Source organism: Stomoxys calcitrans, chromosome 1 (genome assembly GCF_963082655.1).
Source record: "Stomoxys calcitrans chromosome 1, idStoCalc2.1, whole genome shotgun sequence".
NCBI classification, from domain to species: domain Eukaryota; kingdom Metazoa; phylum Arthropoda; class Insecta; order Diptera; family Muscidae; genus Stomoxys; species Stomoxys calcitrans.
In genome coordinates this window covers 51,876,312-51,893,177 of record NC_081552.1, presented here as the reverse complement: position 1 = coordinate 51,893,177, position 16,866 = coordinate 51,876,312, and positions in this window count along the sequence as shown.

Here is a 16,866-nt window from a genome sequence, read left to right as displayed (position 1 = left end):
ATTGGTAAAAATTTATTTTTTTGAAATATTTAGCTTTATTGCTCCTAATTATACCTACCACCGAAGAATGGGGGTTTATTCATTTTGTCATTCCGTTTGCGACACATCGAAATATCCATTTCCGACCCTATAAAGTATATATATTCTTGATCAGCGTAAAAATCTAAGACGACATAGACATGTCCGTCCGTCTGTCTGTTGAAATCACGCTACAGTCTTTAAAAATAGAGATATTGCACAGACTCTTTTTTTGTCCATAAGCAGGTTAAGTTCAAAGATGGGCTATATCGGATTATATCTTGATATAGCCCCCATATAGACCGATCCGCCGATTTAGGGTCTTAGGCCCATAATAGCCTCATTTATTTTTCATGTCCGATGTCACCGAAATTTAGGACAGTGAGGTGTGTTGGGCTCTTCGATGTTGGTCTTCAATTTGGCTGAGATCGAACCAGATTTGGATATAGCTGCCATATAGACCGATCTCTCGCTTGGACAATGACTTGTACTTATAAGCATTTGTATATATATAAGCATTTGTATATATCGTTTGATATGTCTATAAAGCTGCTATGGGGAATAAGGTATGCATTTTTCACTGGATTTTGACGAAAGGTTGTTTACATATATACCCGAGGTGGTGGGTATCCAAAGTTCGGCCCGGCCGAATTTAACGCCTTTTTACTTGTTTTTAATTCATTTGCCTAAAATTTTATGGAAATAAAAGTCGTTTAAAACCAATTGACCGACACAAACAATAACCTGTTGAAATCATAAAATTAGTTCAAATAAAAATGAGCGCAAAAGAAAAAATTTCATCAAAATACTGAAGCTGGATCGTCAAAACTATCACTATAACTATAGCAAACACAAGCAGATTTTGAAGGCTTTGAAAGATTAGGTTCGGTCTGAAAACAGTCTGTTGGCAAGCCGTACAATATTCAGCTCTGACTTCAACCACATATCACCGCCGATGGGCCAATTTCCGCACCCAGTAGCGACGACAATTTTGAAAAAAATTCTAGATATCTAAACCAATTACGGTCCCAACCAACCAAGTACGGTCCAAATCAGTCTTTAACGTGATATAGCTCCCATATAAACCAATCTCCCGATTTGAATTTCGAGCCCCTGGAAGCCTCAATTTTCATCCGATTTGCACATAGAGTTGAAAAATTAGTATGCCCCCATCCTATGGTGGAGGGTATAATAAGTAATAAGCGCATTAATTACGGCCGGGTTGGACTTTGGATACTCACCACTATTCATATACATATTAACCTCGTTAGTCAAACCTTATGCAACCTTAGCAGCAATATCGAAATATGGGCCGAGCTGGACCAAACTCGCCTGGGATAACGTGGGGTCTAACATAATGCACTTGCCTAGATCTTTAAACGAAATATTGGCCTTTAATGAAGCTATGTCCGAATATAGTCCAATCTGTACCATATTCAGTATGTGTGTCAGTCTAATATAATTCATTGTGCCAAAATTCATCGAAATCCTGTAATAAACGGGCTTTTATGGGCCCTAGATGCGATTGACTTTCAATAACTGTGCCAAGGTGGTATTATACCCACAACCATAGGGTGGGGATATACTAATCTAGTCATTCCGTTTGTAAAGTATGTATATTCTTGATCGTCTCGACATTCCGAATCCGCCTAGCCATGATCGTCCGTCCGTCTGTCGAAAACACGATAGAGATCGAACGCGTAAAGCTAGCCGCTTGAAATTTGGTACATATACTTTTTATACCCTCCACCATAAGATGGGGGGTATACTAATTTCGTCATTCTGATTGTAACTACTCGAAATATTCGTCTGAGACCCCATAAAGTATATATATTCTTGATCGTCGTGAAATTTTATGTCGATCTAGCCATGTCCGTCCGTCTGTCCGTCCGTCCGTCTGTCTGTCGAAAGCACGCTAACTTCCGAAGGAGTAAAGCTAGCCGCTTGAAATTTTGCACAAATACTTCTTATTAGTGTAGGTCGGTTGGTATTGTAAATGGGCCATATCGGTCCATGTTTTGATATAGCTGCCATATAAACCGATCTTGGGTCTTGACTTCTTGAGCCTCTAGAGTGCGCAATTCTTATCCGATTGGAATGAAATTTTGCACGACGTGTTTTGTTATGATATCCAACAACTGTGTCGAGTATGGTTCAAATCGGTTTATAACCTGATATAGCTGCCATATAAACCGATCTTGGGTCTTGACTTCTTGAGCCTCTAGAGTGCGCAATTCTTATCCGATTGGAATGAAATTTTGCACAACGTGTTTTGTCATGATATCCAACAATTGTGCCAAGTATGGTTCAAATCGGTTCATAACCTGATATAGCTGTCATATAAACAGATCTGGGGACTTGACTTCTTGAGCTTTTAGAGGGCGCAATTCCTATCCGATTTGGCTGAAATTTCGCAAGACGTTTTTTATTGTTACTTTCAACAACTATGTCAAATAAAGTATAAGTCGGTTCACAACCTGATTTAGCTGCCATATAAACCGATCTGGGATCTTGACTTCTTGAGCCTCTAGAGATCGCAATTATTATCCGATTTGCCTGAAATTTTGTACGACGTATTCTCTCATGACCATTAACATACGTGTTTATTATGGTCTGAATCGGTCTATAGCCCGATACAGCTCCCATATAAATCGATCTCTCTATTTTACTTCTTGAGCCCACAAAGAGCGCAATTCTTATTCGAATTGGCTGACATGTTGCACAGGTCTCCAACATAAATATAATTTAATTGTGGTCCGAACCGGACAATATCTTAATATCGCTCTAATAGCAGAGCAAATCTTTTCTTATATCCTTTTTTTTTGCCTAAGAAGAGATGCCGGGAAAAGAACTCGACAAATGCGATCCATGGTGGAGGATATATAAGATTCGGCCCGGCCGAACTTAGCACGCCTTTACTTATTATTACTGTCCCGATTTGTCTTCTTGAGCCCTTACGGTATGTAACCTGATATAGCTCCCATATAAACCGATCTCTAGATCATCCTTGTTCGATTCCTACGAGCTTTAATTATTACTGGTTTGGCAGAAGGGGTTCCCAAGATTCGGCCAGGCCGAACTTAGCTAGCTATTGCTCGTTTTTCTGTTTTTTTCTTACAGCTATGACAAATACTGTCCATATCGGCCAATAACTTGTCACATGTGGTCCGTGGTGGATATAAGATTCTTCACGGCCGAACTTAGAACGCTTTTACTTGCTAAATCAAATTCCTTCTTTACTGTTAAATACATTTCATTTGACACAGTCCTATTTGATAACCTATTCGTGTTATTGGTAGCTTGGGGGGTTTGATGTCAAACCCCCAGGTCGTTTGACATCAAAGTTTTGTACCAATTTTGTATTAAATTGAAATTTTGCTTAAATCGGTGCACCCATTTCCGAGATCTGGCGTTTTTGAGATATGTGGTAAGGGGGAGTGCCTGTCCGACCGCACATCTGTTGTCACATATACCTATTTCCCGATTTAAGGTCTTGGGCCCATAAAGGCGCATTAATTATCCGCTTTCGTTGAAATTTGGCCCTTCGACATACATGCTCTTTATGGTCCAGATCAGTCCATATTTGGATATAGCTGCCGAATATACGGATCTTCCGATTCCAGATCGATCCATGTTTTGATATTGCTGCGATATATACAGATCTTCCGAGTTAAAGTCTTTGGCCCATAAAGGCTTATTTATCATCCGATTTCGTTAAAAGTTGACACAGTGAGCTGAATTAAGCTCTTCGACATCCGTGCGCTTTATTGTTCAAATTGGTCTATATTTAGATATAACTGCCATATATACGGATCTCCCGATTAATGTTCCGATTTCGTTGAAATGACATCCGTACTCTTTATAGTCAAAATGGATCTTTTGTTAGATAAAGCTGCAATGTATACGCATCTCCCGATATAAGTTCTGGGACCCATAGAAGCGCATTTATTAACGTTTAATCGTTAAAATTTGGCACAGTGAGGTGTATTAGGCTATGCAACATTCGTCCCCTGTATGGTTCAGATCGATTTATGGTCTAGGGCCCATAAAAACACATTTATTACAGGATTTCGATGAATTTTGGTACAATGAGTTGTATTAGACTGACACACATTATGAATATGGTATAGATCGGACTATATTCGGACATAGCTTCACTACAGGCCAATCTTTCGTTTAAAGATCTAGGCAAGTGCATCATGTTAGACCCCTCGTTATCCCAGGCGAGTTTGGTCCAGCTCGGCCCATATTTCGATATTGCTGCTAAAATTGCATAAGGTTTGACTAACGAAGTTAATATGTATATGAAATGTAGGATACTCACCACATTTCCAAAGTCCAACCCGGCCGTAATTAATGCGCTTATTACTTATTATACCCTCCACCATAGGATGGGGGTATACTAATTTCGTCATTCTGTTTGTAACTCCTCAAAATATTCGTCTTAGATCCCATAAAGTATATATATGCTTGATCGTCATGCAATTTTAAATCGATCTAGCCATATCCGACCATATGTCCGTCCGTCTGAGTAAAGCTAGCCCCTTTAAAATTTTGCATAAATACTTCTTATTATTGTAGATCGGTTGGTATTGTAAATGGGCTATATCGGTCCATTTTTTTACATAGCTGCCATATAAACCGATTTTGGATCTTGACTTCATGAGCCACTAGAGGGCTCAATTCTTATCCGATTCCTGAAATTTTGCGTGAGGTGTTTTAATATGGCTTTCAACAACTGTGCTTAGTATGGTTGAAATCGATATGTAACCGGATATAGCTGTCAAAAAACCTATCTAGGGTCTTGGCTTCCTGAGCGTCTACAGGGCGCAATTTATATCCGATTTGGCTGAAATTTTGCACGACTTGTTTTGGTATGACTTCCAAAAACTGTGCTAAGTATGGTCTTAATCGGTTCATAACCTGATATAGCTGCCATATAAACCGATCTTGAATTCTGACTTCTTGAGCCTTTAGAGGGTGCAATTCTTATAGGATTTGGCTGAAATTTCGCGTGACATGTTTTGTTATGACTTCTAATAACTGTGTCGAATATGGTTCAATTCGATCCATAACCTGATAGAGCTGCCATATAAACCAAACTGGGATCTTGACTTCTTGAGCCTCCAGGCGTAATTATTATCCCATTTGGTTGAAATTTTTTACAATGGCTTCTGCTATGACCTTCAACATACGTGTCAAATATGATCCGAATCGGTCTATAGCTTGATACAGCTCCCATATAAACCGATCTCTCTATTTTATTTCTTGAGCCATAAAGGGCGCAATTCTTACTCGTATTGTGTAAAATTTTACACAATGTCTTCTACTATGGTCTCCAACATTCAATTCAATTATGGTCCGAATCGGACACTAACTTTATATAGCTCCAATATCATGACAATTCTTTCTTCTATCCTTTGTTTGTCTAAAAAGAGATATCGGAAAAAGATCTCGACAAATGCCAATAATGGTGGAGGGTATTTGGTCCGGCCCAACTTTGCACGCTTTTACTTATTATACCCTCCACCATAAGATGGGGGGTATACTAATATCGTCATTCTGTTTGTAACTACTCGAAATATTCGTCTGAGACCCTATAAAGTATATATATTCTTGATCGTCGCGACATTTTATGTCGATCTAGCCATGTCCGTCCGTCTGTCCGTCCGTCCGTCCGTCAGTCCGTCCGTCCGTCTGTCTGTCGAAAGCACGCCAACTTCCGAAGGAGTAAAGCTAGCCGCTTGAAATTTTGCACAAATACTTCTAATTAGTGTAGGTCGGTTGGTATTGTAAATGGGCCATATCGGTCCATGTTTTGATATAGCTGCCATATAAACCGATCTTGGGTCTTGACTTCTTGAGCCTCTAGAGTGCGCAATTCTTATCCGATTGGAATGAAATTTTGCACGACGTGTTTTGTTATGATATCCAACAACTGTGCCAAGTATGGTTCAAATCGGTCCATAACCTGATATAGCTGCCATATCAACCGATTTTGGGTCTTGACTTCTTGAGCCTCTAGAGTTCACAATTCTTATCCGATTGGATTGAAATTTTGCACGATGTGTTTTGTTATAATATCCAACAACTGTGCCAAGTATAGTTCAAATCCGTCAATAACCTGATATAGCTGCCATATCAACCGATCTTGGGTCTTGACTTCTTGAGCCTCTAGAGTGCGCAATTCTTATCCGATTGGAATGAAATTTTGCACGACGTGTTTTGTTATGATATCCAACAACTGTGCCAAGTATGGTTCAAATCGGTTCATAACCTGATATAGCTGTCATATAAACCGATCTGGGATCTTGACTTCTTGAGCCTCTAGAGGTCGCAATTATTATCCGATTTGCCTGAAAATTTGTACGACGGATCCTCTCATGACCATCAACATACGTGTTTATTACGATCTGAATCGGTCTATAGCCCGATACAGCTCCCATATAAATCGATCTCTCTATTTTACTTCTTGAGCCCCCAAAGGGCGCAATTCTTATTCGAATTGGCTGACATTTTACACAGGTCTCCAACATGTAATAATATAATAATAGCAGAGCAAATCTTTTCTTATATCCTTTTTTGCCTAAGAAGAGATGCCGGGAGAAGAACTCGACAAATGCGATCCATGGTGGAGGGTATGTAAGATTCGGCCCGGCCGAACTTAGCACGCTTTTACTTGTTTTTATGTAACATTATCTTGTAATTTGGTCCTACTTTTGAACTTTACTGAAATTTTGTGCATACGAAAGATGTCACTGAAATTATGTCTATAAAGAGAATTTATTTAAAATTTTATATTAAAAACATTTCATTACAATGTTAATTTAAAAATTTTTTTCGTAATTTTGATTCTAAAAATGTTTAGAAACTTCTATCAAGTCTAGTCTAGAAGAAAACATTTTAGTTGATATCTCCTAGAAACTCGTTTTCACTTTTCCTTTCTCCTTCTTAAAGCCTATGTTCCTTGCTGTATTTCACTCTCACTTTTGATGGTTTATTTATTTTAAATTTCTTAGGTATACATTTAGAGCACTTTATTCCTGATTGTTTTGATAAGTATAGTGGTATGGTGTTGTTAACGCCATAACCACTTGGCAACACGAAAGTGGTTTTATAAAAACGGTCCCATGTGAGCCACAAAAGTGAAATACATCATCATGTCCTTTAGGTTTCATAGGAAACAAACCTTGCCAGCAGGACAACACTCGCACACACATCTAATCTTAGCTAAAATTTCATAAGGAAGGATATGCCGCTAACGTAGGCGAAAGATAGCATTTAGCAGGAATGATATGTGATCGTATATTTGTTGATGAAACCCAAAAAAACATACAACAACACGCAGGGATATGATAATACAAATGATGAATAGCGTGTCCTTAATCCTACCAAGTGACATAATTTAAAAAAAAAAAAAAACAATTTGCTCATATTTCTGTTTTTTCGAGTTCCATTCATTTCTTTCAAAGCTGATCTAGAAAAAACCGTAAAAGGGAACGTCTAAACTGAAATCTGAAAGGTTTCCAAATATGAAATGATAAATATTGCTCACATATGTGTCGTGTTCATGTTCATGTTACACAAGGTGTACTCCTTTTTTCAATTGTTTTCAAAGAATGTATTGAATAGTCCCTGTTAAACATATGTAAGTCTATTTGTCACATACATGCCCTGTTAGGTAGATATTCGTTTTCCATTATATATCATTTCAAATCATCCTTAAGTACTTGTTAAGTAGGTTTTAAAAGGAAATCTAGAATACAAAATTTGTCACAATTCTAAGCATGCCCGTTGTTGGTTTTTCTCTGTGGTTAACTAAAACTCCCAAAGGAGTGTATTTTTTTTAAACTGAAGTGAGTGTTAAGCATGTGCTTGTCCTTGAGCACGAAGAAAAATTTACTTCCTGTAGTGAAACAGTAATAAGATGTTTAGGATATTAAATTGGTCTCCTGTCATAAAAAATTGTAGAAAATTTTAGTTTATAAGAGAGGTCCCTATAGAACGCAAATTCCCTTACATAGCAATAAATATGGTAGAAAAAACAAGTAAGAGCGTGCTAAGTTCGGCCGGGCCAAATTTTTTATACCCCCCACCATGGATCGCATTTGACGAGTTCTTTGCACGGTATCTCTTTTTAGGCAAACAAGGAATAATGGACAAGAATTGTTATGTTATTAGATGTATTGGGTTGCCCAAAAAGTAATTGCGGATTTTTCATATAGTTGGCGTTGACAAATTTTTTCACAGCTTGTGACTCTGTAATTGCATTCTTTCCTGTTACTTTTAGCTTGCTTTAGAAAAAAAAGTCTATTTGATTATAATTCATTCTAAGTTTTATTAAAAATGCAATTACTTTCTTTTAAAAAATCCGCAATTACTTTTTGGGCAACCCAACATATCAAGTTATAGTCCGATTCGATGTACAATCCGACAAAACCCATGCGATTGGGGTGCTGGGCCAGTAACCCGCACCCGGAAAACTATGAGAACTACTATGAGAAACAAAGGAATAGTAAAAACGGACCCTCCAAAGTTGACGACCCACGCAAACGTAAACAGGACCATGATTTGCGGATCTGCACCTGGAATGTCCGCACTCTATAGAGAAGGTGCAGTATACGCGCTGGTGGATATATTAGAGAAGTACAAGGCAGATATTACCGCGTTACAGGAAGTGCGATGGACTGGGAATGGCGTCACTACAACACTAAACAACTATACTATAGCTGCCAAAACACGAGGCATGAATTTGGCTGTGGATTTGAGGTAAGTCGGAGACTGAAACACCTTGTCTCCAGCTTTACTCCGGGCTTCCGCCTTATTTGTGCCCATGCCCCGGCGGAAGACAAGATCGAGTAGATAAAGGATATTTTCTACGAGCGCCCTGCCCATGATATTAAAATCGTTCTGCGAGATTTCAATGTGAAGATAGGGAAGGAAGACATCTTTGGTCCAACAGTCAGAGAGCTTAGCCTCAGGCTGATAGATTTCGTCGCTGCAAAAAACATAGTGGCTAGTAGCAACAGATTTCAACATGAAAATATTCACAAAGCCACATGGCTGTCATCCGCTCAAACTACGAGGAACCAAATTGATCACTTTGTGATAGACGGAAGGCATTCATCCAGCGTGTTAGATATACGATCGATTCGTGGAGCGAACCTCGTTTGAACATGGCGAGGAAAGTACGATCTGATATTGCACGGAAGCCCGACATTGAAAAGCTGCAAACACAACTGATGGCAGCGACATACTCTACTCGACTTACCCAACTGCTTGATGAAAGCACTCCTTGTTCCGATTATATAATGGGGCAGTGGCAAACTATTACTCTATAGAAAATGCCCCGAAATCAGTACTTGGGTTCCGGACGACTCCTCCAAGAAACCCACGATAATACCAAGTGTGTCGAGATGGTACTGAAGCAAAGAATACGGCATATAGAGCAAGCACTGCAATCAGTAGCAACGCGCCAGATGAAGGAGGAGTATCGGGAGAGAAGAGAAACGTCTATTCCGCAGAATGAAACAGGATACGGAAAAACGTGAGTATAAGCGAATTGAGATGAGATGCGAATTTCGATGTTGGCGGCAAAGAGGATACCGCAGAACCAATCACTGATGATGGTATGTGTTTGTGAATGAATGTTTACCTCCTAGTCAGAATGAGGTCCAAGTAGCAGTGACCCGACTAAAGAACAACAAGGCAGCAGGAGCCGACGGGTTACCCGCTGAACTATTTAAGACTGGAGACGAGACGCTGATAAGGCGTATGCATCAGCTTATCTGCGCAATCTGGCTAGAGGAACGCATTCCTGATGATTGGACCCTCAGCATACTATGTTCCGTACACAAGAAAGGAGACAAGACGGAATGTGCCATCTATAGAGGAATAAGTCTGCTCCCCATCGCATACAAGATACTCTCGAGCGTACTGTGTGAAAGACTAAAACCTAAAGTCAATGAGATAATTAGGCCCTATCAATGCGGTTTTAGTCCTGGTAAATCTACCATAGGCCAGATATTCACACTGCGACAAATCCTGAAAAAGACCCGTGAAGGACAAATCATCACCTACCATCGCTTTGGTGACTACAAAGCCGCCTTCGATACTCCTTTACGTTTAAAGGTATTTCAAGCCATATCTGAGTTTGGTATCCCTGCAAAATTAATAAGACTCTGCAGGATGACATTTGCTGATACACCTTCCTGAGTAAGAATAGGAAAGAATCTCTCTGAACCATTCAATACCTTTAAGAAAAGGAGACATCGTATCGTGAGATCTCTTTAATATCCTGCTGGAGAAAACTATACGAGATGAAGATGTGAATAGATATGGCACACTAATCACAAAAGAATACATGCTACTCGCCTAGGCCGACGACATCGACATCATAGGTCGGTCACCGAAAGCAGTAACTACAGCCTTTGAAAGAGTTGGTGAAAATGGTTCTGGCAGTAAAAGCAGATAAGACGAAATAGATGGTTTCAACTCCCAAAACGCCTTGTACAATCGAACAGACATAGAAAATGAAGAAAGTTGGGAACCATTACTTTGAGATAGTCAGCATCTTTCTCTACCTCGGCACCGCCGCGACTGACACCAGTTTTGAAATAAAACGAAGAATAATACTGGCAAACAGATGCTACTTTGGATTAAGTAAGCAGTTTAGAAATAAGGCCACCTCTCGACAGACGAAGAATGCACTATACAAAACATTGATACTACCTGTGTTTTTATATGGTTCTGAGGCATAGGTACTTGTAATCACAGTTGAGACAGTGCTTGGAGTATATGAGAGAAAGATTCTTCACACAATACATGGAACAGTTTGTGTTAATTGAGAATATAGAGATTTTAGAATGAGCGCAGAATATCGAGGCGCTTGGAGCGGTTTTCTAAGTTTGACTAGTGGAACAATTGTTCCGCCATAGCCAGTTAAAGTAAATATAGTCCGATTCGGACCATAAGTGAATTGAATGTTGAAGACCATAGTAAAAGTATTTGGGTAATATTTCAGTTCATTCAGATAAGAATTGCGCCTTATAGGGCTCAAGGAGCATAATCGGGAGATCGGTTTATATGGGACCTGCATATCAGGTTATAGATCGATTAAGACCATATTAGACATGTATGTTGAAAGTCATGGGAGAAGCCGTTGTACAAAATTTCAGTAAAATCGAGTAAGAATTGCGGCCTTTAGTGACTTAAGAAGTTAAGATCCCAGATCGGATGATATGGCAGCTATATCAGGTTATAGACCAATTTGAACCATGCTTGGTATAGTTGTTGGAAGTCATAACAGATTACTTCGTGCACAATTTCAGCCAAATCGGATAAGAATTGTGCCCTCTGGGGGCTCAATAAGTAAAGACCCAAGATCGGGTAATATGGCAGCTATATCAGGTTATGAACCGATTTGAATAGTTGTTGGAAGTCAAAATAAATCACTTCATGCACAGTTATCAGTCAAATCGAATAATAGTTGCGCCATCTAGTGGCTCCAGAAGTCAAGATCCAAGATCGGTATATATGGCAGCTATATCAAGTTATGGAGTAATAACAAATCACTTCATGCAGAGTTTCAGCCAAATCGGATAAGAATTGCGCCCTCTAGTGGCTCAAGAAATCAAGATCCAAGTTCGGTTTATTTGGCAGATATATCAGGTTATGGACCGATTTCATGCACAATTTCAGCCAAATCGGAAAAGAATTACGCCCTCTATTGGCTCAATAAATCAAGATCCAAGATCGGTCAAGAAGTCAAGATCCATGATCGGTTTATATGGCAGCTATATCAAAACATGGACCGATTAGGTTCATTTACAATTCCAACCGATCTACACTGATAAAAAGTATTTGTGCAAAATTGCAAGCGCCTAGCTTTACTCTTTCGAAAGTTAGCGTGCCTTCGACAGACAGATGGACGGACATGGCTAGATAGACTTAAAAGGACATGACGATCATGTATATATATACTTTATGAGGTCTCAGACGCATATTTCGAGGTGTTACAAACAGAATGACGATATTAGTATACCCCATCTTATAGTGGAGGGTATAAAAAAGCAGATGCTTTTTAATGGGTATTAGAAGTTTTCATACCAAATTTCGTGAACATTTCTTTAAAATTGTAGTAATCACGTTCTTAAAAGTAAAAAATCGTGCGATATGTATATGCAAGGGAGCATCATCTAAGTCTCCACCCATTTACACAAAAATTCATAGCATAGAGTGAGTCAGTTTTGTGCGGATTGGGTAACAAATGCGTTGGATACAAAAAACCTCAAACGGTACAAAAGTTATACTCGGACAAACGGACTTGTCGTATCCGAATCAGAAAGAATATCAGAGCCGAACCTTACACTGCACCTGCAATCGAGACGCAAGATAAACTTCATGTTTTAACCCTAAATACCACATAAATGTGTTCTTTGTCCACGAAATTCATGCAAAGACCTAAATGTCTCAACTGGATTTAAAAAGTATCGCATCCAACTTTGGACGTAATGACGGCATTGGTTATCGTTAAACGATTGCCATAATATTTCGTATATTGCTTATTGGAATGAAAAATAAACATGTAAAAAGTCATTAAGTTCGGGCAGGCTGAACTTTGGATACACTACTCGGGTTTATATTAACCACCTTTCGTCATAATCCGGTGAAAAATTCATTATTTATTAACCTATTGCAACTATATCCAAATATAGTCCGATTAGGACCAAAGCCAAATAAAGACCGGCGGGTGTCGAAGGGCCAAAAGACCAATATCGGGAGATATTTTGGCAAAAGTAAAAGTGGAGTTTCCACATATTTTTTGTTTATTCCAATAAAAAACACTTCCAACAGGAGAGAAACAACAGTTTTTATTAAAATGATAACAAATTATCAGTCAGGTCTATGTTTAATTTAAATATTTTTTTTACAAATTTTCTGCCTTTTACATGCCAAATTATTTGGTCTACTTTGCTTTGAGAAATTACATACTTTAAAACTAGTTATAAAGTGTGATTTTTTAAAAGCTATAGGAAAGTTTTTCTTCAAAAAAAAAAAAAACACATAAAATTCAGAAAAAATGCATGAAATCTTTATTTGAATCGATTGTATAGTCATATAATTCAACGTTTGCATTAAGCAAACTTTGATAGTGACTGCGCCTCAAATGGTATATCCGCTTAATCCACTTTTGGCATACTCTTTCCAACATTTCGGCTGGTATCTTGCAAATAAATTCTTTAATGTTGTCTTCCAATGCTTCGATTGAAGCGGGCTTGTTTCTACAGACATTAGTTTAACATTGCCCCACAAAAAATAGTCAAAAGGCATTAAATCGGACGATCTAGGCGGTCAATTGACCGGTCCCGAACATGACATTATATGTTCACCGAACTCGCCTCTCAATAAGTCCATAGTTACTCGTGCTGTGAGGCATGTGGCACCGTCTTGTTGAAACCATATGTCATGCATGTCAAGCTCTTGCATTTTGGGCAAAAAAAGTTGAATATCATCTTACGATAGCGCTTACCATTCCCAGTTACGTTACGACTCGCATCATCTTTGAAGAAGCACGGTCCAATGATACCACCGGCTTATTAACCGCACCAAACTGTGACTTTTCTGGATGAATTAGTAGCTTTTTTATACCCACCACCGACGGATGGGGGAATATTCATTTTGTCATTCCGTTTGCAACACATCGAAATATCCATTTCCGACCCTATAAAGTATATATATTCTTGATCAGCGTAAAAATCTAAGACGATCTAGACATGTCCGTCCGTCTGTCTGTTGAAATCACGCCACAGTCTTCAAAAATAGAGATATTGAGCTGAAACTTTGCACAGATTGTTTTTTTGTCCATAAGCAGGTTAAGTTCGAAGATGGGCTATATCGGACTATATCTGGATATAGCCCCCATATAGACCGATCGGCCGATTTAGGGTCTTAGGCCAATCAAAGCCACATTTATTATCCGATTTTCCTGAAATTTGGGACAGTGAGTTGCGTTGGGCTCTTCGACATCCTCCGTCAATTTGGCTCAGATCGGTCCACATTTGGATATAGCTGCCATATAGACCGATCCTCAGATTTAGGGTCTTAGGTCCATAACAGACACATTTTTTATCCGATTTTGCTGAAATTTGGGACAGTTAGTTGCGTTGAGCCCTTCGACATCCTTCGTCAATAGGGCCCAGATCGGTTCAGATTTGGATATAGCTGCCATATAGACCGATCCTCCGATTTAGGGTCATAGGCCCATAAAAGCCACATTTATTATCCGATTTTGCTGAAATTTGGGACAGTACGTTGTCTTAGACCCTTCGAAAGTCTCTGTCAATATGGCTCAGATCGGTTTAGATTTGGATATAGTTGCCATATAGACCGATCTCTCGGTTTTAGGTTTTGGGGCCATAAAAGGCGCATTTATTATCCGATGATGCCGAAATTTGGGACAAAGTGCTAAGTTAAGCCCCTCCACATATTTCTGCAATTTGGTCTAGATCGATCAAGATTTGCATATAGCTGCCATATGGACCGATCTCTCGATTTAAAGTCTTGGCCCCATAAAAGGCGCTTTTTTAATCCGATTGCACTGAAATTTGACACACGGACTTATGTTAGGTTTTTCGACATCCGTGTCGTATATAGTTTAGATCGGTTTATTTTAAGATATAGCTACTAAAAAGACCAATATTTTGTTATATACAATTGAACAATGACTTTTACTTATTAGTATTTGGTCCAAATCGGAATATATATTGATATAGCTGCTGTGGGGCATAAGGTATGAGTTTTGCACCGGATTTTGACGAAAGGTGGTTTACATATATATCCGAGGTGGTGGGTATCCAAAGTTCGGCCCGGCCGAACTTAACGCATTTTTACTTGTTAAATATAGTCCTCAGATGTAGGGAGGCCTTAAACTACTCACTGTTTCAAATTTCAGCGAAATCGAATGAAAATAAAGCTTTTATGGGCATTAAACTGAAGAACATATATTAATTGGTGAGCAACACATACAGCTAGTCGAAAAGGCTAAAAATCTTGGTATAACTTTCAATAACTCACTGACATGGACCGATCACATAGTTGCGACTACTGGAAAAATATTTGGTATGCTAAGAACACTGTACCAAACACAATCGTTTACGCCAAAACACATTCGCCTCCTTTAGCTAAAACGTACTTACTGCCTGTGCTCTGCTATGGAAGTGAACTGTTTAGTAAATGTGACTCTAGGAGCACTAGACGACTGGAGACAGCTCACAATGCAATAATAAGATATGTTCATGGCCTAAATCGATACGAGAGCAGTTCACCCTATGAAAAAAGCATATGCAATATGAAATTTGGCGATTTTCTAGATATAAAAAATCTGTTACTATTGCATAAAATCATTTATGAAAAATGTCCAGAATACCTGTACCAAAAGCTGCAGTTTGGGAGAACAAACAGAAGGATACTATTGGTGATGCCTCGATATCGCCTTTTGATATCACAATGGCAATATCTAACAAATGCGATCCGCCTATGGAACTCACTACCCTTGTCAATACAATCTATTTGCAACGCAAATTCATTTAAAAAAGCTTTACAGAAAAATCTTTAAATAATCTTAATATTGATAATGTCTTAATTAAATAATGTTAATATTGTCAAAATTATTTGTTAATTAATTATATATTACAAATGTTACTTTATATACTTTATATACTACTAATCTCTGTTGAACTGTGTTAAATGTCATTGATATCTCACATACAGTTATTATAAGATCATTGTTATCTTGTTGTATGTGAAAACGAACAAATAAATCTAAATCTAAATCTTAATCTAAACCCTTTATCGGCAGATCGGTCTACATGGCAGCTATATCCAAATATGGTCCGATTTAGCCCGTTCAAGCCCGTTAACCAGTGTGCTTTAAAAAGACGTATCTATACCAAATTTCAGCTCAATATCTCAATTTTTGAAGGCTGTAGAGTGATTACCGCAGGTGGATGGGAATCGTCATAGATTTTTTCGACGATCCGAAATATATATATACTTTATAGGGTCGGAAATTGATGTTTCGATGTGTTGCAAATGGAATGACTAAATGAATATACCCCAAATCCTACAGTGGTGGATATAATGAGCTAAAATGGGCGCGCGATGAACTTTCTAACAGAGCACGCATTTTTATACCCTCCACCATAGGATGGGGGAAATACTAATTTCGTAATTTTAAATTATCTTAAAATTATTTAACCTATGTTTCTTCCACAAAAACCTACACAATCTGTGAAAGTTTTAAGAAAGTCGGTTCATCCGTTTTTGATCTACAAACAAACAAACGGAGTCTCATAAAGTCATGGTGGGCCATATGCCCATTTGTGGCATTTTTGGGAGATGGGGTAACCCCCTACTCTTCGATCTGATTTTGTATGCCTGGTTCATAATCTACTTCTGAATACCTTTCATTTGAGCCCTATATTGATATTGATGTTCAATTTGTCTACTTTTAGAATTTTTGGGGTTAGGGCGACTTCCTGGGTACTTGGACCCAATTTTAAATACCATATTCGTATTCAGCTCTTCAATACCTTTCATTTGAGTCTCATATTGCCCCGATTGGTACACTTTTTTTTTGGATAGTACTTTTGGGGTAATGGGGAGGGCCCGCCCCCTTCCAATATCAAAAAAATTATGTAGCTGCCATATAAACCGATCTGGGATCTTGATTTCGTGAGCCTCTAGAGGTCGCAATTATTATCCGATTTGCCTGAAAATTTGTGCGACGGATCCTCTCATGACCATCAACATACGTATTTATTATGGTCTGAATCGGTCTATAGCTCG